The sequence below is a fragment of the Desmodus rotundus genome, chromosome 4, assembly GCF_022682495.2.
Source record: "Desmodus rotundus isolate HL8 chromosome 4, HLdesRot8A.1, whole genome shotgun sequence".
Classification (NCBI taxonomy): domain Eukaryota; kingdom Metazoa; phylum Chordata; class Mammalia; order Chiroptera; family Phyllostomidae; genus Desmodus; species Desmodus rotundus.
Window position 1 is genome coordinate 113008196 of NC_071390.1, and position 24965 is coordinate 113033160.

The 24965-nt window shown below is 44.7% G+C and overlaps 1 protein-coding gene across 8 annotated transcripts in view; it reads left to right on the forward strand.

The window, feature by feature from the left end:
- The first annotated feature begins 238 nt into the window (after positions 1-238).
- SFMBT2 (Scm like with four mbt domains 2) overlaps positions 239-24965 on the forward strand; it is a 216865-nt gene continuing 192138 nt past the window's right edge. The window contains exon 1 of one of the 8 annotated variants that reach the window (XM_045186321.2): positions 239-372. The gene's annotated coding sequence lies outside the window, so the exon portion shown is untranslated. The other 7 variants (XM_045186345.3, XM_045186316.3, XM_045186337.3 and 4 more) reach the window with 7 other exon arrangements.

The window sequence follows — 24965 nt, forward strand, 5'->3', positions numbered from 1 at the left end:
CCCTGGCAGATCGCAGCGACAAGCTCGCCTGAGCACCCCCAACTTAATTTTCTTCCTCTTGGGACACGTTTCCCTGGGAAATCTCTCCCTGGCACCCTCCTGCCATCCCTACGGGGGCGGGAAACATTTTAATCTCAATAGAAAAGACTCAATTTAAGTGCAGGGTGGGGCGCAGGGGGCGGGACAAAGGTGGCTCAGAGTATTGATTTTCTCTCTGGTCCCAACGAGCCACTGGCGGATAAAGCGCAAGTTTGTGCCCTTGGTCGGCCGAGGAATTGCAAATCGGGAAAACAAAGTGTCCAGTGAGATGCGGAGCGTGCCCAGATTTTCCTGCAGATGGGTTTGCGGAAAAGCCCGTGATGTGAACTTTCTGTAGGTTGCGTACGGAGGGAGCTCAAGGAAAGGATGAAGAGGAGTGGGTCGGGGAGGGGGCCTTGCGAGCGTGAAATGTGCATGTATGTGTGTGTGCGCTGAGGCTCGGGGGCCGCGGAAGGAGTCGAGAACGTCGCGCAGGCTAATTGGTTTAAGACATTCTTCAAGCGCTGGGAAAGGTCGTTGAAGGAGTTCGCTGCACACACACAAAATAATAATCTTAAAAAAGAGTGCCGGGCATGCGCACAGAGAGGATGCCATATTGGAATGAGGCTGTAGTGGGAGTCGGAGGACCCGAGCGGGCGCGCGAGGGAGGCGGCGGGCGGGGAGCAAGCGAGGCAGAGCGAGCGGGAGCCAGGCAGAGCCTGCGAGCGAGGCCGACGTCCTCGCGGGTGGCGCCCGGGGCCTTGGTCCACGCGGAGGGGAGGACGAACTTCACCAGGTAGGTCACCGCGCCGTCCGCTGTCCCCACGCCCAGACCGCTCCGCCAGCAGACCTCCGACCCGCAGGTTGAGTGCGCCGGTCAGTTTTCTTTCTTTCTTTTTTTCCAGCTTAGGGAAAAAAAAGGGAAGCTGGAGTCGGCCGGGGGTAGGGGACTGGAGGAGGGGGTGCCGAGGGAGACGAGCGAAAGAGAAAGGCAGGAGGAGAAAGCGACAGCACTTGAGCAGAGCCCCAAACTACGTTCTGTGCCCGGGGTTGTCATTTTTGCTTCCTCTGCCTCCTTCCCCCTCGTCCCTCTGCTTTGAAAAGCCCGGCCTTCCGGGAGTCCGTCGGTAGTTGCGAAGTGCCTTCCTCCCCGGGTGCAAGCTGTCCCCCTCCCGCCGCCCACCTTCCTCGTTTGCGCTCCTTTTAGCGACGCAGTCGCTCTTGCTACCCCGCGCTCCCCTGTCTCCTCGCTGGGGTCTTTCTTTTTTTGGTGTGTGTTTTTTGGGGAGAGGAGATGGTGGGGTGAGGAGTGGAGACCAACCATCCAGGGGGTGAAAAATCGGTACACAGATACATTCGGAATCGCCCCCTTGGAAACATTTGCCTGTGCAGCTGAAATGAAATTGTCAGTAGTAGTTTCGGAGCGTGCTCCGGCAAGGATGATCTTTTTGTTCTTTTTTTTTCTTTTTAAGTAATATACTGTCACTTGGGCCTTTCCTGTTGTCTACTCTCATATGACCTCCTTTCAAAATTACTAATCTAATCTGGCTTTGAAGTTATTTTTTAGTGTGTGTGTGTGTGTCTGTGTGTAAAAAATCTGCCAAAAAAAAAAAAAAAAAACACAACTAACTGTAGGAAGTGCTAGATATACTTAGGGATTTTGACCCGAGGTGGCAGAGAAGGTTCAGATGGGAAAGGGGGAGCCTTGGGAGTGGAGTGGGAAGTGGTTGATTCGAGGTGGCCGGACACATGTCCAGAGCCCGGTCGGTACTTGTGTTTTCTTGGAAGCTCTACAACTGTGGGGAAGGAGTATTTAGAAACCGTGCCAGTTCCAATATGGCGGGCTAAGGTGGTTTTTAAAAACTGAAAATAAAGGTTTTGAAGTGAGAAAAAACCCCGCTGGAGTTGCCATCCCTTACTTTCGACTCTCTTTGCCTACTCCAGGAGCTGCTTTAGCGAATTAAGTGGGAAAAAGGAGAGGAAATGAGATGCCCTCGTTTTTTCCGTGGTTAAAGTCTGCGTGTCCAGTCCATGCTAGAGGGGAAAGGGGCGCCGCTGGCCGGGACTGGGGCATCCAAGCACGACGGTTGTGTGCTTTTGGATCAGGGTACATACCTGTGTGTGCAGTTGAGGGGGCGGCGTGGGTGTCAGAGATATCCGCCCCAGTGTGTATACGCGTGCATTTTGGAACCAGACCCTGCCATGATTTGACGTGACAAACTGCTGACACGTGGTGCAAAATACATGAGGGCAGAAGGTGATTTATTTCGTATTTTTATGTGAGGAATTCTCGTGCTAGCTTTCTCTCTCTGTATGCTGGATCCTGTGCGATAAAGCCCGGAGTAGGTGAAGCGAGGAGGTGCTATTTAAAAGGACTTATTAAAAGGTCCAGGGTATTGGGTGCAATCGGGCTGCAGACGCCTGTGGGATTTTGTGTGTGCATGCAAGGGGGCTCGCTGCACTTAGCGGTGGCTCCTGCTACCCTTCGCGTGGCGGTGGGGTAGGAGATGGGGGGGGCCGCGGCCGAAGTGTGGGCTGGGTGACATTGGAACTGCAGAAAAGCGGGGACTCTCGGACCTCCGCCAAAAAGCATGCAGGGTCGAGGCGAGGAGTTGCTTTGGAGTTGCGCTGTAAGGAAGGTGGGGGATGGGGAAAGCGTTCTGGGAAGAAAGTGTCTCCTGCCCAGGTCCTGCTCCTAGAGGGCTCGCTAGGAGACTGGCGTCCTCCCAGCTAACGGGCTGGGCTGTCGCCTTGTGGTTTGAGTGGGTGGCAAGGTGCGGGGGTGGGGAAGGCTGGCATCCGGGGTTGGGGAGGGTCTGGGACTGGAGTCTGGGGGCAAAGTCGGAGCCTAAAAGGGGAGCCCGAGGGAAAGCCAGCAAACGCGAGTTCGCTTAGTTATGGACAGGGGTCCCCAACAGGGGTCGCCAGTGGCCAGGACGCTGCAGCCGAGAGTAGGTTGCGCGGCTGTGGTTGCGAGAGGGACCCGGGGGACCGGGGCCATGTGGCCGCCGCGCACGGCTCCTGGGGACTGGGAAGGCTTGTCCAGGGGACCTTCTCTGGGCTGGTGAACCTGATGGAACATCTGCCAAGTGCACCGACACGGTTAGGTTTGTAGTTAACCCAGTAACCTGGTCTTTGGGCTTTTGCAGGGGCCTGGGGAGGGCGGGGTGAGGATCGATAGGATCATCTTGCCCTTCCCACTTAGACGCCGTGCTGTCTGAGAAGCGTGTCCCTTGCGGTGTACCTTGGGTGGGGGTCGGGGGTAAGCGTCACTGGAACTGGAGACCCTGCGGCAGATTTTCCATCTCACACTCGAGGCGAGGATGAGCAATGGGCGACACTTCAGCCAAGACGCCTTCCGCCTCCCGGGGCGGAGCGCGCGGCGCGTCCACGGAGCTTCCAGTCTTCGCTACCGGTACGTCCTCTTGGGGACACCTCTCTCGCTGAAGTGGAAACCAGGCTAAAATGGCTCTGTGCTGGTAAACTGCAGTTTCAGCCGGGAACCCCTCCCCTCCTCCTCCTGACGTAGCAGTTGACAAACGTACAATTCCTCCAGCGCCTCGGACCCGGCGATTTTGTACCCAGCTTTGCCGTTGAAGTGAACATACAACAGATTACAAAGAACATTCCACGGGATTTTCGTCGGGCCCAAGTTTCCCTTTATTGTGGGGAGGAGCAGGAGGAACCCAGCCGACCACCGCTCTGTATTCCGGGGCGGGGAGACTCGGGGCGCCCCGGCAGCCAGGGGCTGGGGACCTTTACGGTAAAAAACGGAGGGAAGTGTCCTGGGGACGTGGAGGGTGGCTGTGCGGGAGCGATCGACACCCCAGGGGCCCCTGTCTTTGAAGGCATTTGTGGTGCGGAGACGTTGCCGGGAAGCCTGGGAGACGACGGTTCTGAAACTTCTGGAGACCTGCTTGCAGTTTCGCTTTCGGAATTTTCGGGATCTGTGGATTTCTAGAATTGGGTGGGATTCTGGGAAGGGCAGGGCGCCAAGGTCTGGCCGTGCATAATCTCGTTCCCCTTTAGGTGCGGTAGTCAGACTTCTCTCCTACCCGGGCGTTCCCTGCTTTGCTTCCTTGGACCCTGCGGGTGCGTTCGAGGGTCCCGGCCCCCGGCCTCAAGCGTGGCCCCGGCTGCGGAGACCATAGACCCAGCGCTGTGTTTTGTCGTTTGTCGGCTCCAGCGGCGCTACCGCGGAGGATCCAGACCTACTGGTGGGAAACCGATTTCGATTAGGGTAGACCTTACCTAAATCCGAATCCATCGCCACTGCCCTGCCCTTTCTGTCCCCCCTACCCCCTTGCACCATAGCCTAGGGACCTAGGAGACCGATTGGCTTGTCTGTACCAAGCAAATGGATCCCTGTTTTTCCAGGTCAGAGGAAACGCAAAAATAGACTTAATTTCTGTCTCTTTTCCTGGGGAGGTGGTAGGGGGGTGGGGAGAGAGATTGAGCAAGTTAAGTGGGGGAGGGAAGAGGCCTTGGTGGTCAGAAGGAGTTGTTGGCCAGGCTTCCTTTGAGATAGGAGATCTGCTACTTTCTCCCTGCTAAGCATTAAATTTGCACACACTCTACTTCTCTGTCGTAAATAAATACTGTCTCAGATCTTTATCCTAGCTCATTGCTGGGACTAAGCTGCTTGCTTGAAAAAAGGTCGGGGGAGACAAGGACACACACCCGTGCACACCAGAAACCCTCCCCTCCCCGACCAAAGTTTGTACTGTGCACGGAATCCCTTCTGGGGCCAGTGTAAATCATTGCCCTGTGGCGGGGTGTTTCAGCGGCCCCTACTCCAGAGGGGAGTGCCATCACCACCCTGTTTTGAAGCCTGTTGTTCTAGAAGTGATAGCAGAGACCTGCTGAGTTGGGAACTAATTTCCCATTAGAATACTGGCACCTTGAACTTCAAGTAGGCTATCTTTCTGGGACACAAATTTCAAATTTGAATAATCATGGGAGTCATTTGTGATAGAGCTTTTCCTCTTTGTGTTTTCTTTATGAAATTATGGACTAAATTAAAAAAATGTTAGCTATAAACAACCAGCTTCATGATTCTTGAGTTAATGAAAAGAATCTTGCATAAGTTCCCAAAGAAAGTGGAAAGCTTTGGTGATCTCAGGATTGGCCTCTCCTGTCTGTTCCCTTTTGTCCCAGACCTTCCTTTGCTGCCCTGGGAGTATTAAACCATTTTATCAAGTCCCATTTCTGCCACTCTAGCAGAGGTGGCATTTTCCACCTTTCTGTACATACCAGTGTCCCCACAGGACTTGTCCAGTATGAGAAGAAATGCTGGGTGATGGGAACATTGCTCAGAGTAGTAGGTGAATGAAGGTTCCATTTAATTGATACCGTGCTTTTGGGTTTTAAGAAGTTTGTGCATGAAAATGCAGACTCATCAGGGCCTACACTTAAGCCTAAAAGTTTTTGGATATTATATTAAAAGCATTTTTTTGGTCAATAATTTGAACAAACATGGTCTGTTGTGGGATTTGGATTGTCTCCAGTTCTCATATTCTGAGTTGGGACATTTCTCTCTTACTATTTCATTATCTGGAATATTTGGATTTCACTTAACAGTGTAGTGATAATAAAGAACCTATAAGAGGTTCTTGTACCAAAATGAAATTAGAATCTGAAACTCAATACACATTTTGTGTTTTTTCTAACTGTTCTACATCTATATCACCCTGGTAGCAACTGTTGGCACCAACAGGAATCCCCTATTTGGGTTGCAGTGAAGAAGGAAACTTTACTCATAGCAAAACAGCTCAATTGTGACACAGGCTGTCTGTGGAACTGTTCACAGCCAGCTGTGAGGCAACCCTGGAGCCAGACCCCTCTCTGGCTAGACATCTCTGTTCTGCACCTTCCTGGTCTAGTCTGCTTTGCTTCCAGTCAGCAAGATACCTTTGGTACTTCAGCTCAGCCTAAACTAATTGTAGGTGGGAAGGGAAGTGTGCTTGCAGAGCCAGGGGGCAGCTGACTTACAGAGACAGAAGCCCCTGCCCCTGGTCCCTGATTGGCCCATTCCAATGCAAATGACTCCAAATCCTCAATGTTTTGACTGGTACAAAAGGCACTGTCCTGATTGGTCAGAATAAAGCTGCTCTGATTGGTTGTTAAAGGAGCTGGACGCCTACCTACTGGTTGAAATAAGATTTCTGGAACTCCTTTATAAGGGCTGGCTTAGATGGAAGGAGTACAGTGCAGAGGCAGGTAGTTCAGTGCAGGCTTCTCCCTGAAGTGCAGTTTAAGTGAGAGACTCCTGTGTATAAATGGCTGCTGGACTCTTTAAAATATATTTATTTATTTAGAGAGGAGAAAGAAAAGGAGAGAAACATGATGTAAGAGAGAAACACCACAATCTGTTGTCTCTTGTACTTATCCTGGTTGGGAATGAACCAGTGACCCTTTGCTCTTCAGGACAATGCCCAACCAACTGAGCCACACCGGTCAGGGCTGGGCTCTGTTTTTTAAAATTTGAGCCCAGCTAGCCACCAGGAGCCCTTCTTAGTAGATATCTTCTTTCTCAGGGTCCATACAACTTACCGTCCCCATTCTACAAATAAAAAAAAATTAGGGGAATTTATCGCAACAAACAGAAGGTCAACCTGTGCATTCAGTGTGGTGATCCAGGATTTAATAACTCTATTTTGAAAGGAAGATTCTTGATGGAGGAGGAGAGAATACAGAATCAGCAGGCATGGCTTCTGGTTTCAGAGATTGTTTCTGTCTAGCTGTGTGATGTTGGACCAATTATGTTAGCTTTCTTAGCCTCATCTTCCTTATCTACAAAAGAAATGCATTGGATTGGAATCTCAGTCAGAGATCTCCATGCTTCTATTGGGGGGAAAATCGGTGATTTAACACAGCTGTGCAGGCATGGCCAAGTGATTCATCTTTTGGACTCATGTCTACAAAGTATAGTGAAAACACTGTTTGCCTTGGTTAACACTGGGTTGAGATGGTATTTGTGAAGTAGCGGGTTGTAGTTCACGGTGCAGAAGAGCTGTTATTGTTAAGTGACTTAAGCTCCACATAGGGTCATGTATTCATTCCTGCTCTGGAAAAGGCGAGGCGTAGAGAAGATCGAGGCATGCACAAATGTTGCCGTCACAAACACCCCCGTCGTGGCATGGTCAGCATGTCTTTGAATACAAACCATAAAGGATACCTGATTGAGTTTGCTCTAGTAATTCCTAGAAAGGCCTGTTCCAAATAGCCGTCTGTACTGCAGCATTCCCGACGGGGTGAGCGAGTGGACCTCCTCCACTAGTGTTTGGGCTGTGGCTGGATGACTGCAGCCTCCTGGTAACGCAGGGAGTTGAAAGAATCAGATCTGACCTTCCGTTTTCCATCCCCTCTTTACGTTGGCCACTAGGCAGTATTTCCTCTCTTTGTTAAGACTAAAAATTTCCTGGGACAGTTCATAAGAAAAAAATGATCTTTTTGGCTAAAACAAGTGTTGGCTATGTTGCAGTTAGTGTAAACAAGATGTTTATGGACAGGAAAATGTAAATACGGGAAGATAGTCGATTTAGAGCTTGCAGTATAACAAGGGATGTTGTATGATTTATATGAAGTTACCAAATAAAATTCCTAAGGATTGGCTTTGAATACCAGTTTAGCAGTGTTCTGATTGGAGGATGCTGCCATCATACTCCCCATCTGGTTAGCTGGTAGTGAATTTCGGAGTGGTGATAGTTCACCATACATTGAGAGTTAGGGTACTTTGTGTTACAGATAAGACGACACTCACTAATCAAAAAGTTTTACTTTCTTGTCACTTAAGTTTCCATTCTTGTGATAAGATAGATGTCTTTGACACTGATAAAAGAAAGAATCCATTGTGCTTTTCAGTTTCATTCTTTCTGATTTTATTAAAAACAGAAATGACACACAGTGCTTGTTAAAGCATTCGGTGAATTCTGTAAAGTAGGGCAAGTGATGTCAGCAGTTGTGACTACGGAAGAGGGATTCGGAGCTGGTGGGAGATGGGAAGATGAAACAGATTTTTATCCTGTGATTTTCTCCCCCCTGAAGTTTTATTGGCTAAGAAAAGGTCTTGTAAAGACTTATTCAAGTATACCTTCTCTGCTTTCTTCTCAATTTGGCAAGTTGCTGCTGCTGTTGCTTTCCATTTTAGTTAAAACTGAAATATGAATGGCAGCATTTTAAGGGATAATACGAGAGTCTGAAATTCTAAGTGCAGGTTTCCACGAAGTCTCATTTTCCATGTGATTGAAAGAGCTGCTCATTTACAAACTGGACCCTTGGAGGAGTAGGTCTGGGGTTAATGGTAAAAGGATAGTGGAATTAATTGGATTTGGAATTACCTGTTTACTTTGAATAATGTTAAAATTAAAAATAATTACTTACTTAAAGATCTACCGTTTGCCAGTCATTCTTATTGTTTTGTATTTCATTCACTTGATGAGAGCGTTACCACCCCCACTTTACAGATGAGGAGAGTGAGACTTCAGAAAGCCTGATGTAACGTCTAGTCTTATATTGTCTTTTTCTTGTTTGCTGAATTAAAAAAATATTTTATTGTTCAATTACAGTGTCTGCATTTCCCCCCCCCCCCCCCCCCCAGGCACCCCCCCCCCCTTGCTTCCACCCTCCGCCTTGGTTATATCACGTTAAAACTGCAATCACTGCAGTGTAGCGACCATTCGCTGTGTGTTCGGCACCGTGCTGCCGCTGTACGGCGCATCCTCTTACTGAATCTCTGTAGGTGAGTGCTGTTGTCTTTATTTGGTTGAAAAGGGGACTGAGTCTTTGGAGAGGTTACACAAGATCATACATGTAGGGGTTTTCTTTGTATTTGATTTGAAATAAAGACTACTTTCTTCTTGCATTCAGTTCAGGTAGCCATGGGACAGGAGAGCTTTTAAAGGCAGCTTAAATCACCGTTATGAAATGTGGAAGTGAAACTACTTGGTGTGCCAGGGTTGGGATGGAAAGTTGTTCACTGTCATGTAAAGTGACCATTAAAGATTTGGAAAATGTTGAATTTATGAAATTTCATCTTGATTAAAGAATAATTGGGGGGGGTGCTGAGGGGAGGGGGCAAAGGGGGGAAACTGGTACAACTGTAATAGCACAAACAATAAACTATAATTTAAATAAAAATAAATATTCTCAAGTTGTGGAGAGTGAGAATCTAAAAGATGCTGTGGAAAGCTGGGGAGGAGAGCTAGGATTTTCCCTTCTAGATAATTTTGGCCACTGAAGGACATAGTGTTTTAGATTTTCCTTAAGATTTTGGTCTTTTATTAGATTATTTTCTTATGTTGTAGAAAACCACAGACCCCACTCCACCCCCCCCACCCCCCAAAAAGCTGCCCTTTATGGGACACCTGACTAAGCACTGTCTGTTTCTGGTGCCCTCTTTGGGTTCATGAGCTGCTTGCAGGCTCCTCTGGTGAAGCTTGAAACGGGCAAACCAGATCTTTTTTACTCTATATATGAGCAGAAATTAATCTCACTTCCTTTAAAGCACAGGAGAAAAAAGAGTTTTGCTAAATCGAAGTAGCTGACTTTTTATAGAAATTGGCTTGGGCATTATTTTAGAAAGTGCACTAAGTACGGGGCCCATAAGCTCCAGTGTGATGGTGAGAGCGAGCCCGGGATGCAGAGTGTTTCAAGGGGCCTTCGCTGAGTCATTTTCCTTCAATCATCACCCTCCTGTTCTCGATTTTTCCTCTGGTGAATGGCAGGGTAGAATTCTTGCTGGGTACAAATGTATTTTAAAAACCTGCTTTAAAAGGTAAAAGACATGTTTACTTTACTATCTCTCACTTGTATCAGGTGCTTGCTTACCAGTTGCAGAGGAAGCATTTGTGTTTGCAGTCATTTTTCTTTTTTCCCATCGCCACGTTGGAAAGGATGTTTCCCTCTGGGTGTTTTCTTTTTAACTGTTATATACTTAGTAATAGTCACTTTGTCTATGTACTAAGCAAAAACACTCACTGGACATGCTTCAGAAAAGGCGATCTGTCATTTGATATAAATGGATGCTTCTTGGTGCATGGCGTAGGTTGGAGTTTTTCAATTAAAAAAGACAGAGATTCATACAAGACTGTCCTAAAGAGCTTTGCAGTTGGTGCTCTGTCTGAAAGAGATGCATTGCTTCTCAAGCATTGCAGAGAGCTTGGAGAATGTTCCATGAAATGAGTGGAGATAGGGACAGGAAACACATCAAGGGGGATGGAGGGATCAGCATACTGCCACAACTCAGGTCGGATTACTGAAGTGTCTGAGTTCACTTCTCCAGGGAAGAAAATGGATTTGCTTTTCTGAGGGCAGAGAAAGGGGCAAGGGGCACTTTGGAATGGAGATGGCTGGGAGGAGGAGGACAGTTTATCTGGAGAGCATAGTGCACCTGCACATGCATGATCAGGAGGACGGAGGCATGAGGACAGTGACAAATCCTGAGGGCAAACTTCTACTTTCCAGAGAGTCTACTTGTTTTAAGAATTAATATCATTGTTGATATTAATTCGTTCAGTTAAAGTTCATCTGCTTTTGATCATATTTATTGTTCTGTAATAGTCTTTTAATAGTCTTTTATTTGTCAATGAGCGAGCAGCAGGTGTACAGTCATTACTCCAGCTATATGTTGAAGGCTGTAGGATGCGCCTGCTTTGCTCCCTGGGGCTAAGGTTGATTTGTTAAGATTTCTGCCGACATGCAGCCTGATTGTGGTCTTTGAACAGTGCAGTGCTCACCCTGCATGTTCTGTCCTGGTTCTTCATCTTTGCAGTTCCCAGCCTTCATTTTTCACTTGGTCCAGTGAAGGGGTTTTTAAAGTTCCAAGTATGTAAAAATGTATGTTTGAGAGGCTTATCTCCCAGGTTTTTCAATTTTTGTTTTTGTGGGTGGTTTTTCAGATACTTATTTGATAGCAGGTGAGATTCTACAGGAATTGGTCTTTATTCATGCATTTCCTTGGCGAGGAACTTTCCCAGCTGAGCAGAGGGCAGGGAGAAGGCTGTAAGTCAGGCCCATAGTGTTTTGAGAAGCATTAGCATCTGTGTACTAATTAAATAGAAAAAAAAGGAGGCAGAATGCAGCTGGTAATGGTTCATAGTGAAGCTGACTTTTCTGAGATGTTTCAGGGCCTTACGACTGGTGTAACCAATTCCTACCAAGTGTGCTTCTCTGATTTTAGGTAAGGAGGTGTCAACGATTGAATGGCAATGTTTAAATAAAAGCTGATGGACGTGGAGCAACTTCAGTGTGTCTCTGCTGACCTCTCCCCTAGTCCATTCTCTATAGCACTATTCCTGAAAAACAGCCATCTCTGGAACCGGACCTCGCAGTGGTGGTTCTCCAGCTGAAGTTCTGTGTTGCGGCAGGAGAATGGCTCCAGGGGGAGTAACGGAGTATTTGGAGCCTGGAGTTTTGGCCCTTGTCATTTGTTGTCTTAAAAACTAACTTAGATATCCTTTCTTCGTCCCAGCTAGCTGTAAAGTACAGAACACCGTCTTCCCTTTTCCCGCCTTTGCTGCTTTGTACTGTAGTGTCTCTGTGTAGTTTATTTGATAAGTCTTTGAGTAGCCAGGAAGACATTTTGGGCCTAACTCACCTCTTTTCGTGAAAGCTTTTAGGATGCAGCTCAGACTTTGTGAACATTTTCTTTTTCAAGTCTCTTCCATGTGAGTGGATGCTGTATTATTCTCCCCTGCAACACACACTTAGTTTTAACAAAGAAGGTCAGTGAAAACCCGATTCCCAGCAATGTTTGCGTGGGAGGTGCGACTTCAGGAGGCTTGCAGAGCAGCAGTCTTCGCTGTGGTTTTCAGATGAGAACAGTGTTGCTTGTGGTGGTTAAAAGGCCAAGAGCAGATTCTGTAAGCAATAGCTATACTGTAATATTGTAAAAATGCTGGTCTTCTGCCATCCCCTGCTGGGTTGGTTACATGTCCTATGCTTTTTACTAACCAGGGTAAATTAGGGTGTTTTTATGGACTTTGCATGATTGGTGGTTGGACTCCAATGGAGTAAACTTATTTTATGCAGTTAAATGATATGATTTGTAAAATTTGATTTATGCCCAATTTTATGGGTATATATCTATGGCTTAAACATCTGAAAGGATTTAGGTGGGTATTTGGGGGCCTCATCCTTCATTATTGTAAATAAGTAGTTAATAAATACATAAACAATTTATAGTAAATAGCAAATACATAAATGAACTTCCAAGGTGGTACACGGCTAGTCTGCACTTGGTTGGGGTTTTTTCTTTTTGTTTTCTTTTTTTTTTATGTTCACTTGAGACCATTTTTTCATTGCTTTTAGAGAGGGAGGGAAGGAGAGAGGGAGGAAGGGAAGGGGGGGAGAGAGAGAGAGAGAGAGAAATAAACAGAGAACAGAGAAATATCAACGTGAGAGAGAAACATTGATTGGTTGCCTTCTCCGACTGGGGATCCAACCCGCACCCTGGGTACTTGCTCTGACAGGGAATTGAATCCATGCCCTTTTGGTTTATGGAACGACGCTCCAACCAACTGAGCCACACCGACCAGGGCGGGTTTTCCCCTTTGAGCACAGTATATGGGAAGCTCTTACTTTTCTCATGCCCATATTGAACAACTGATTTAGCTCCTCTACTCTCCAGTAATATGTGCTGTTTGATCGGGAGGTTAAGGGGTGACAGTTACAAGCATGAATTAGAAGACACAGAACGTTTTTGTGGGAACAGTAGGCTGCTGCCAGTGCTGGAATTTACTCCTTGACTGCCTATTATCCCCAACATATCATATTTCCCAGTACTGAGGTATGAACCTGATTGTAAAAAATTAGCATTTCTTATGCTGGGGCAGCAATTTGTGTCAGATTTCAATCTATTTAGAGTGAAAACCAATGAAGCCTGGCTGAAAAAATGGCTGGTAAATTGCTGTCCTAATCAAGGTAAATCAAGCTCGAGCATATGGGGGATGGCAAATTTCCATGAGCTTGCTACCCCAAAGAATCAGTTCCTCTCCTCGGTGATGGAATCAGGCAGGGCCTGTCTGTTAAGACAGTCTGTGAGTTGGCCGGTAAGAGTGGGGAGGAGATGGGCTTAGTCAGGCATTATTAGCAGAGTGATCGGGCTGACAGGGTGAATAGAAATAGAAGGAAGCTCTCCTTGATAATAGCGCTTGGCACTTGACACTGCTTTTGATCTTCAGAGCCATTTACAAATATGGTTCTTGCAGATACTCTTGTGATCCAAGGCTGCTGTTGCTGTTTAGGAGGATGGAAGAAGTGATTTGTCAGAGATCAGGTGTTGGTAAAAAATTTGGTTGTGCATCCTTCAGGATGCTCTGAGATTTCCCATTTTCGGTGGAATATTTTGAAAGGTTTTAGCTTAGATTAGGTGTCCTGTGCTTATTTTGAAATTCCTGGAGTGTGAAATGAGGCAGTTTTCTCTGTGATTTAGACAAGCTGGATTTCCAAGGGCAGCTAGAGCATGTCTGGAATTTCATAAGCTTTTAGTTTTAGACCATCACATTTTATCTTCTGTTGGAGAATGTTCCCTTTTTTAAGTCATGTTAAAAACAACCACCACAACAAACAGCAGCAAACCTTTACCCATGTTAGAAGAGCAAGCTTGAAATTATGAGTATGTTATTAGTAAAATTGCTAGTTTTTTGAGCTCCTTTAAGGCAGAGCAGTTTGAAAGGTCTAGATAATTGGGTAGCTTCAAAATAAATTCAGGATTTCTTTTATCACTATTATATAAGGCTTACTAGAGTGTGCCCTTCTAAGTAGTAAACATTTGGGAGGGTACATTTTAATAAAGGGAGATAAGAATGATTTCTAATGGTAAGGTAGCTTTGTTATTAGAGTATGAAGTTTTACTTTGTCTCCTGAGTTTGGATAATTTGTTTTAAACTGTGGTGCACAATGAGAGTTTAACATTTATTGTGCTTAGTAAAACAAAATCAAGGTGAAAACGTGGTGTATCAGCACTGGCATAAGGAAGGAAATAATTAACTGACTTATAACTGGAAATTTGAAGTTGGAGCTGGATGCATCTTTATTGCTTTGGGTGTAAGAGGAAGATCTGTCTTAGAGTCTACACCTGCCTAAACTCAGGGAAGAAATTGCTTGCGTCTGCTTTGGATGCTCAATTCTAAACCAGTGATTGTAGGCAGATACGTCCTACGCTTCTGTGTTGAAATATGGGGGAAATTCTTTCCTGTGCAGTTTGAGCAACCTTAGAGCAAAGACTTGAAGACACGCACACTGGGGCTCTGTCCCGGGGTGACCCAGCAGGTCGTCCTCGCACAGTGGTCTCCGCCATCAGCAGCCTCCACTCCACCCTTGTGCTCAGAGATGCCAGCCAGCGTTTTAGTCCCCGACTCTCACGTGTGAGAGATTGGAGTCCTGGGGAAGGCTGCTAATATAAAAGGTAGAGACCTTAGAGACCATAAAGTTATGAAGAGGGAAAAATAACTTTTCTTATGAGGGAGAGAAAAAAATCTTAAAAAAATGGTCAACTGTCTCCAGGATGTAATAGAAGATTTTGCCTTCATGTAACAAGAATAGGATAGGACAAAAAAGGGAATATTAAGAGAATTAGAAAGAGGTTTTTAAAAAGAATTTTTAAAAATTAAAAACATTTCATTTACATTTGACACTCAGTATATTAATTTGAGGTGTACAGCACAGTGGTTAGACATTTAAATAATGTACTGAGTGATCTCCCTGATATTTCAGGTACCCACCTGGCACCATACATAGTTATTACAGTATTATTGAAAATATTCCCAGTGCTGTATTTACATGCCCATGACTATTTTCTAACTGCCAATTTGTACTTCTTACTCCCTTCACCTTTCTCACCCAGCCTCTGAACCCCTCTTCCAGCTGGCAACCATCAGTTTGTTCTCTGTATCTGTGAGTCTGTTTCTGTTTTGTTTGGTCCTTCATGTTGTTCTTTAGATTCCACATATAAGTGAAATCATGTGGTATTTGTCTTTCTCTGTCTGACTTATTTTCCTTAGCATAATAGCCTCTAGGTCCATCCATGTTACAACAAATGGTAAGATTTCATTCTTCTTTTATGACTGAGTATATTCCGTTGTATATGTGTACCACATGTTCTTTATCCAGTCATCCATTGGATGGATACTTGAGTTATTTCTCTATTTTGGCTGTTTTAAATAGTGCTGTCAGTGTTTGCTTTATGTGTTTAGGTGTGCTTATGTTGAGTGTGGAAGTGTTTACAAGGGTTATATCCTGTTGTTGGGTTGATCCCTCATCATGGTGAAATGTGCATTTTTGACTCTTGTTAGAGCATTTGTCTTAAATTCTGTTTTGCCTGATACAAGTATTGCTACCCCAGCTTATTTTTTGTTTCCATTTACATGAAATATCTTTTTCTATCCCTTTACTTTCAATCTGTTTTTCTATCTGAAACCATATATGTATGGGTCTTGTTTTCTTGCCCAATCAGCCACTCTATGTCTTTTGATTGGAGAATTTAATCCATTTACATTTAAAGTAATTATTGGTAGATATGTAGTTATTACCATTTTATTCATATTTTTATCCTTTTTTCTTTTATTTAAAAAAGTCTCTTTAGCATTTCTTATAATACTGGTTTAGTAGTGATGAACTTCTTCATCTTTTTCTTTTCTGGGAAGCTCTTTATCTCTCCTTCAATTCTAAATGATAGCCTTGCTGGGTAGAGTTATCTTGGTTACAACCAAGATTCCTTTTCCCATCACTTTGAGTATTTTGTGCCAATCCCTTCTGGCCTGCAAAGTTTCTGTTGAGAAATCAGCTGACAGTCTACTGAGAGCTCCCTTGTTAGTAACTAACTCCTTTTCTCTTACTGCTTTTAAGATTCTCCCTTTGTCTTTAACCTTTGGCTTTTTCATTAATTGTGTGTCTTGGTGAGGGCCTCTTGCTTGGGATTCTTTGTGCTTCCTGGTTTTGTATGTATTTCTTTCACCAGGTTAGCAAAGTTTTCTGTTATTATTTCTTCAAATAGGCTTTCAATACCTTGCTCTGTCTCTTTTCCTTCTGGTACCCCTATGATGCAAGTGTTACACTTGGTGTTGTCCCAGAGGTCCCTTAGACTATCCTCATTAAAATTGTTTTTTTCTTTTTGTTGTTTTTTGTTACCTTCCTCATCACAGACTTGATCCTCTGCTTCATCGAATCTGATACTGATTTCATCTATTGTATTCTTCCTTCGATTATTGTATTCTTATTTCTGACTGGTTCTTTTTTGTGGTTTTATCTTTTTGTGTAAGTTCTCACTGATTTCGTCTATTCTTACCTTAAGTTTATTGAGCATCCTTATCACCAGTGTCTTGAACTGTGTATCTGGTGACTTGCTTCCTCCATTTTGTTTAGTTCTTTTTGTGGAGTTTTGTCCTGTTCTTTATTTGGGACAGGTTTGTCTCCTCATTTTGGCTGCCTCCCTGTGTTTGTTGCTGTGTATTAGGTACTTGTGCTGTATATCCCAGTCTTGCCAGGGCAGCCGTGTGTAGTAGTGTTGGTGGCAAGGTAGTACCAGGTGTTAGCCTGGTGGAGTCAGACTGGACCTTGGTTCAGCAACCTTGGTTCTTGATTTCTGACTAGGAAAGAGTTCAGAGCTAAGACTCAAACTACAAGAGAAAGTTTATTGAGAAAGTCACAGAGGTAGAAACGAACTGAAGAAGAAAAGGGCTCAGGACAAAAGTTACAGAAGCAAAAGAAGGGTCCTTGGAGCTTAGGAAGAAAAGAGAGGCTAGGAAAACGGGCCTGGGGGAAACGGGAAAAAGGCAGGACACGCTCCACGGAAAGGGCTGTTGGGTTCTCTGACGGGTTCTCTGACCTAAGGGTTTTTAAGGGCGGGGATTTTAGGGGAGGATCTCAATAGACTGTGCTTCAGCTTTCCAGGTGAATCCTGTCAGGGTTGTGGTCTCCACTGATTGGTTGGCGCCAGGGGTCATCAGTCAGTGCAGCTGGTCCTGATGTCAGCCATGGCATCGCTTGTCTGGTTCTGGGCCCGGAGCTGAGACACAACTGAGGCCTGCATGTGTTTGATGCGATCAGAAACTTACTGTCCTGGGGCTTAATGTTTCAGGGCTGTTTTCCGACCCCCTTGGGTCTAACCTGCATGACTAGCAACAAGCCAAGGGAGGAAAGGTTAGGGGTCTGAACCACTTGATCAGCGATGTGCTAGGGGAGGAAAGGTTACCCTGGTGGTGAAGTCCTTGTTTTCCCAGTTTTTCTCATTGCTAAGCACCCGGAGCTTTCTGCCCTGTGACCTTCTGTACCTGCCCTGTCGTCCTTGCTTTGCTCATGTCTGTCTAAATAACCTTCTATACTAAGTGTCCTGTGGGACCCAGGGGTGCATTCTCCCTAGTCACCTGCACTGGGTGCTCCAGGGTGTCCCTGGGTTGTGTGCACCCTCCCGTTGCAGTTGAGCCTTGATTGTTGCCGGCACGTTATTGGGTGGGAGTGACCCTCAGGGTGACTGAGGTGAGGACCATGACCATGTTAGACAGGTTGTTGCGTGGGGGCTGACCCCACGGAGTGGGATTTGCTTCAGCAGGGCTCTGTTGATGACCAAGTTCACCCTTTGGATGTGTTGTTTGTGGAGCTAATTGGGTGGTGCTCTGATGTGGTCTGAATTCAGCCACTGGGTGTGTCGGTGCTGGAGTCTCTTGGTGGGTTTGGGAGGACTCTGGGGCATACCTAGGTCAGCCGCTGCCTCTTTGTGTCCCGGGGCCTCCTGGTAGGAGCTAAAAAGTGGTCTGCAGTTGGTAGCTGCCTGTGCTGGGTTTGGAGGCACCTGGGAGAGGCTGTGCTGCCCACTGAGGCTGGTTTGCATTGGTGCCGGGCTTGGGGCCACTTAACAAGAGGTGCAGTGCATGTCAAGACCAGACATTGTTTGTTTGGTGTCTGTGAACCTTTCAGGAAAGTCTGTAGTGCAGGCAGAGGCTAGCTTCTCCTGTGGAATAGCTGCTGAGAGAAGATCAGGCTGGGCCTTGAGTTGGGTGGGGCTCTGTCTCAGGGTGGGGTGAGCTGTGATAGAGACTTGGGAGGGAGGAGGGCTCAGCAAAGGAACAGTGGCACTGGCCTGGCGCTTCCACCTACCAGCACTTCCTGGCTGTAGTGGGGGCAGGCTCAACAAAGGAACAGTTTTGCAGTGCTATCTGGGACAGAGCTGTCCCTCTAGCCTTCGCCCTGAGGCCAGACAATTCAGTTCCTGCCAGTATGTTCCTGTCAGGAACAAAAGCTGTTGACCCTTTTCAAGCTGTTGATCTTTCTTTGGAGCTTAGGTCAAGTGTTTGCCAGTGAATGAGTCTGTGTGTTGGCTCTTTTTTTTTTTTTTTTTTTTTTAAATTTATTTATTGTTATTTAATTACAGTTGTATGCCTTTTCCCCCATCCCTTCACCCCACCCCAGGTGAACCCACTTCCCTCCCCCCTCTCCACCCTCCCCCTTGGATTTGTTCATGTGTCCTTTATAGTAGTTCCTATAATCCCCTCTACCCACTGTTTAAGCGGATGCCTGGACTGGCATGAGGATGCTCCAGAAGCCCTCATTCCCACCTGGACTGAGTCCCTGCTGATTTTCACAGCCACCTTTTTTTTTGGAGGGGTGTGTGGGGGGACTCTTCTTGGCTCTGGTGCTCCAGGTTGGGGAGCCTGGTGTGGACTGGGACCTTTCGTTCTTCATGGGGGACCCCTCTGCAGCTGAGATAAGCTGTATCTCAGCTGCAGAGGGCTCCCAGTTCTTAACCACCACAGGTGGGTGTGGGACCACCTCGGTTCTTGTCTCCGTCTGGCCTACCTGTCTCTACGTGGTAGCTTCTGTGTTTCCTTCATTATAGGACTGCTGTTCAGCTAGATTTCAAGCAGTTCTCAGTGATGGTTTTTCCGTAGTTTAGTCGTAATTTTGATGTGGTTGTGGGAGGAAGTGAGCACAGCGCTTAGACCTATTCTGCCTTTTGACTGGAAGTCCTTAGAAAGAGGTTTTTGAAATTAAGTTGTAAAACTATAACAGAGTTAGAAGAAGTTGAGGAAATATCCTAGGAGGTAGATTTAAAAAAATAAATGGAAGAAAGTAAAAGGGAATATTAAGGAAATTAAGGAGAGCTAACATTTGAGTGACTATTAGAATAAAACAACAGAGAAAACAGAGATGAGGAAATTAGCAGTAATTCAAGAAAATATCCTAGCCCTGGCTGGTGGCTCAGTTGGTTAGAGTGTCCGCCCAGTACGCCAAGGTTGCGAGTTTGATCCCTGGTCGGGGCACGTATAAGAATCAACCAGTGAATGCATGGATAAGTGGAACAACAAATCCGTGTTTCTCTCTCTCCCTTTCTCTCTTTCTCTGAAAATGAATACATTAAAAAGAAGAAGAAGAAAATACCCTAGAACTGAAGAACAGTTTTCAAGGTTGAAAGAATTTCAGTCTTGAAAAAAGTCATTCAGGGCCCGGAAGCCACAAGCAGATTGCCACTAGACAAAGCTTGGTGGCATTTCAGAATATTAAAACACCCAGTAATTAGTGATGGTATCAGACCTCTCAACAATGAAGCCAGAAGACAGTGGAGGGAAACCGTCAGAATTCTGAGAGAGGATGTTTTTCCAACTTAGACTCTTTTTTTAGCCTACCTAAACTCTTGGTTGGACTGTGAGAGTAGGTTACAGACATGTTCAACCAGGTGAGGTTTCACACATTTTCCACCTCAGTCTCCTCTTAGAGCCTGTTGGAGAATGTGCTCCATCAAAAGGAGAGAGAAAACAGCATCTAGGCAGGCCTGGGACACGGAAAACTACTGAATGAGTGCTGTTGAATGCAAAACAATTGCTAGAAAAAGCAGCCTTCCACACTTAAATGACTTTGCAGCGTTGTGTTTTCTAGTACACCTGTGATAGATATCTTTTGGTGAAGAACAAATTTTATCTTTCTAAGCAAGCCACACAAAAATCGGTTTGGCAGAGTGCAGTCTGGAGATTGGCAGCATCAGCATCACCTGGGAACCTGTTAGAACTACAGATGATTAGGTACCACGCCGGGCTACTGAGTCAGAAACTCGGGGGTGGAGCCCAGCAGGCTGAGTTTTGACAAGCTCTGCAGATGGTAATTCTGCCATACCTTAAAGTGTGAGAACTGCCGAAATAGTTAATGACGTTATAGGCAATGGCGACCTCACTTCTTTAGGGGTTGGGCTCAGTCCGGACTTCGCACAGGAAAAGGGACCTCTTTCATTTCCCCATGGGCCTCATGGGGATAAGCATCTTGGTTGGCTTTAATGTGCACTGTGATTTTTTGAAACAAACCAAAGACAGCACTTGGCATTATTGATAGTCTTTTGATAAAACTTAAGAGCAAAGATAGTCTTTTGGATAAAAACTGAGTTGAGCAGTAGCAATGTAAGCATTATAGTTACATGCTTACTAAAAAGGAGTACAGTCCTTCTAGGGTGTATTTGTGGAGATTTGGGATTGAGTGTGTATCAGGGACCCCAAGTGGGTGGTACAAACAAGATAGAACAAGCTAATTTCTCTCTTATGTGTGGCAGTCTGGAGCTGATGGCAGAACCAAGCTCCCTTCTCTTTTGTTTCAGTATTCACGGGGCCTGTGTGATCGCTGGTGGCTCTGGGGGTAAATGCAAAGGCATGCCCCTTCTGCTAAAGGTTGTGACCTTGTGGTTGAACACGTTCATTCGGCAAACTTCCCACTGGACAGAACGTAGTGGTGCAGCCACATCTAACTTACCAGGACGGCCGAGCAATGTTTATTTTGGTTAACCAGTTACTCCTCGTGGTAGACGGAGAAACTGGATGTTGGGTTTGGGAGAGGGATATTAATCAGTTTCTGATGCACAGTAATTTCTGCCTGTGTTCACTTTCAGATACATTCTGCCCACAGTAGAATGCCTCGTGAGGGTCCAGTCATAAGAGACTGGGTTGCCAGGCCAGGCAAAATCACTGTCATCCCTTTACACAGAGCTACCTTAAGTGACCGTGAGGTTAATGATTGCTGAACTAAATAAGTAAGGGATATGTGAACAGTAGTCCTAGTTTCCATTGCACTTTCTTCTCAAAATTAAGGTTTGGTGCCCTGAAACATGGTCTTGTACATGGGAGAATTTAATATATGATAAAGACAGGATGTAACCCTGATGGAATAGGACTGGATTATTAACTGGGTGTATGGGGGGTGGGATCAGTTCAGAGTTGCTTAAATGCCCTCTGTGTTAAATGTAAAACTTGAAACCTATCCTTGGATGAGGGAGGACATTTTAGGAATATAATTTTCAGAGGAAATAAAGGAAATTGATAGATTGAACTAAGTTAAAAAAACAAAACAACTAGCATTCTGTTTATTAACAGGAACCACTAAAGTGCAAATTCGGGAAAATATCTTTCAATAGTTTTGAAAGGTAAAATATGAAGAGCTCTTTAAAAATTATACAAAATACCAGCAGAGTTAGGATGTGGGAAGGATGCAAACAGAGGTTGTTATTATCACATGAAGATTGTGTTTTGCAATAGCAGGATACTAGTTTTTTGAACATCAAGTTGAAAAAGGTGACAGAAAACATTATTTGTGGCCGAAGAGGAGATTGGGTTCAGACGGATTGTATCATCCACTGTTGGCCACTCGGTAAGTGAGGACAGCAGGCTGGATAGCATGTTAGCAGTGTGTATCGTGAGGCTTATACTCCTACATTTGGCCCCTATGTCTAACTTCTGGGAATCTATACAAAAGAAGCATCCCTGATGTGATAGAATTTATGGCTGAGGATTATCACTACAGCACTATTTATGATGGTGAAGGAAAAAAACCTTAATGGTCAGCAGTGGCGGAATGGTAAATAAATTACCTTATTCATATTATAATAAAAATCACCCAACCGTTTCAAGTCATGTTTTCAAAGAATTTTAATGATGCGGGGAAATGCTTTCCATGTAATATTAAATGAAAAATAAATTACAATTCTAAATTCTATATGAACTCAAAAAACTCCACAGAGAAGCTATTAGGAGGAGTTACTATAAACATAAAAGTGGCTTTCTCTGGATGTCAGAATTACTAGTGATTTATATTTGTTCCTTTATACTTTTATTCCGTAAGAGTTCTACAGAGAGTGTATATACCTTTTATGGAAAGGAAACAAGTAAACATTGTTGAAAAAGTGAAAGTGTGACGTGTCATTTGTCAAAATAAATTTTACAGCCACCTGGGACAATGCCTTGTCACTTGTCCTCATACAGAATAATGTGAGGCTTAAGTCTGCCACTCATTCAGGTGGCTTTCTGTTTGTTTTTTATATTGTTACCTTTGAGTTCTCTTTTAAATGATTGATTTGGTTCACTTAAATCGATGTCTTATTTTACAGTCCCCAGTTACCTTTGCCTCTCCAGTTAGAGGCAAAGGGAGAGAGTTCAATCACTAAGGAGTCATAAAAATTTTAGCAGACTTTTCCCCCCTTCAATAGTGTCACATAAGCCATTGATACTTGACATTAATAACATTCATGGAGGTTTTTTTCCATTACAGAAAGATATTTTGACTGATTACATTTGAGGTGGAGTGATTTTCTTGACTTTATTGTTGAATGAAAAAAGAAAATTATCTTAATATAATGCACATAATTTAGCGTCTGAGGTTGCTTCTTTGAAATTGTGTTGACACAAAAAGGCAGCACGTTCAATGCAAACCTACTGCTTTAGGGACTTTGCTGTGAAAGATTTGTGGAGTATTACTGGGAAACTATGAAGTTTCCTAGGTTTAAAAATTCCTGTGTTCTTTTTAACTAGTTTGCTATTATTAAATTACAACTTTTAAGAGAGCCGAGAATTGGTGGTTATTTAGGACGTGCTCCAAATTCAGATACAGCAAACTCTGGCTTACCTGTGCAGTGGGCTAGCCGTGCTGTCCAGTAGGCAAGCGCTATCCATATAGGCCTTCTAAACTTCAGTTAACTGAAGTTAAAACTGAGGTTCCCATTCACACCGTCTACATTCCAAGGTCTCAGTAGCTGTCAGTGGCTGGTGGTTACCTCATTGGACTGTGCAGGTATAGAAAGTTCTATTGGACCTTGCTGGCCTGGAGATAATTCAAAAAGAGATAGTAAGCTCCCAATTATTTTTATTTTTTTTAGAATTATCTAATGAATGTTCTTTCTCACACATTTCCTTCTTAACAAGGCCTTGCCCAGCCTATGCTAAAATAGTTGTCGTCTTTGAATACTCCTCAAATGATGGGAAGCAGGTGCTTATTTTATTTTAGTTCAGATAAACAGGTAAACTGAATGCAGAAAATATGCAGTTAATACTAAAAAGCCTTGGTAGATTTGTAGAACTTTAGATTTGAAAAGGGCCATTGATTGCATATAATCAAGCCTTCTTATTGAACTAATGAGAAGTTCGAGGAACAGAGAATTTAAGTAGTTTGCCTAAGTCACACAGCTAGTGGCCGTGTTACTCCTTATTCTCCAAGTTCACTGTTCTTGTCACTGGGCCAAGACCACTTTTTAAAGAGGGCCCAGTACTGTAATTCTGTTGTTCAACAACTGTAGAGACAGGAGGACCCAATTATAGTGCACTAACTGTACACAAGGCCACAAAGTGCATTGTGCAAAACGGGAAACAACCTTTAAAAACCCCGTCTTCTGAGCCTTCTTCTCGTGTCTTTGGGAAAAACATGCAGCTTTCAGGATCAGACACTTTTACCTTCATCTTATCTTGAAATTACATGTATTTTTTTAAGAATCAAAATGAAATTTGCTTCCTTTTAAAAATAGCCTTTTTGGGGGGCATCTTAGGGTAGGTACTGTAGTTAGGAAAAGGATTTGCTTTTTAAAATCCTGTTTTTATTTGCAGAGCTTATGGGTCACTTGTAACCAGTAAGATTCGCCTCCCCCGCAATTCCATTGAAAGCAAATTTCCGTGAAATGGATTGTCATTCTTATATTTAATATATTTTCTCCCAGAATTATTTATTTCCATAGTCACTGCATGGGTTCTGTTAGTTGTTGAGAGCTAGCTATGGCAAGTGAAGTAATTTATTCTAGGAACTGACCACCTGCTTTGAAAAGATTGCATTTTGTTAATATTGGGAGACTGTTGGGTTGTTCCCATTGTATTTTGTGGATTGTACCTTCCAAATACGTAATAGCCTATTTCCTTCTTTCCTCTTTTACTGTTTAAATCTAGACCTTCACTGCATGTCATTTATAGTCTCTGTTTCCATTCGGTCTTGCTGCTATCTGTCACCTGTCTGGCATGCAGCTACTAGAGTGATTTTTCTGGAACAAATCTGATCATTTCACCTCATGGAATGAAAGCCCGCGGAGGGAAATTTGGGTCAGGTCCTTGTTTTGGCAAACTCTTCTTACCTGGGTTCTGCCTACCTCCTTATTTGCATCCTCACGTCTTTGTTCAAATATCACTTTCTCAGGCCTTACCTGGCCACCATCTGAATGCCCATAGCCCTCTGCCTTGCTCATCTGCATTTTCTCTCCGTCTTTAGTTTTTCGTACAGCACTTGCTGCCATCTAATGTATTACATAATTTACCCATTTTCTGACTCGGCGCTTTTCCCAGTTAGGATGTACTACTCTCTATTAGGGCAGTCTGTGGTATTTGGTTTGTGCCAAGTGTTTCACCTTTGATCCGTTTTCTTCACGTGCCTGTCCTTCTCCCCTTCAAGTTCTCAGTAATTCCTGGTAATTTGGGTAATTCCTTGCCCAAGGAGAGTGGTGCAAGGCAGAGTTTTCCAGAGCGTGCTGCCTTCTTCCTCTTTCTTCGTCCAGGCCATCTTGTGGCTGCTGGGGTCAGCAGGTGTCGTTTGCCTGCCTCAGTGATGGTGTGATCCGTAGACTGGCAATCACATGTCTCGTTGTGGGGCGGGGCATGGGTTTTGCCATTATCATATCCCCCTGAGTAGCCTGTCAGTGGACGCTTGTTGGTTGTCGGGTGTGTGGTTGG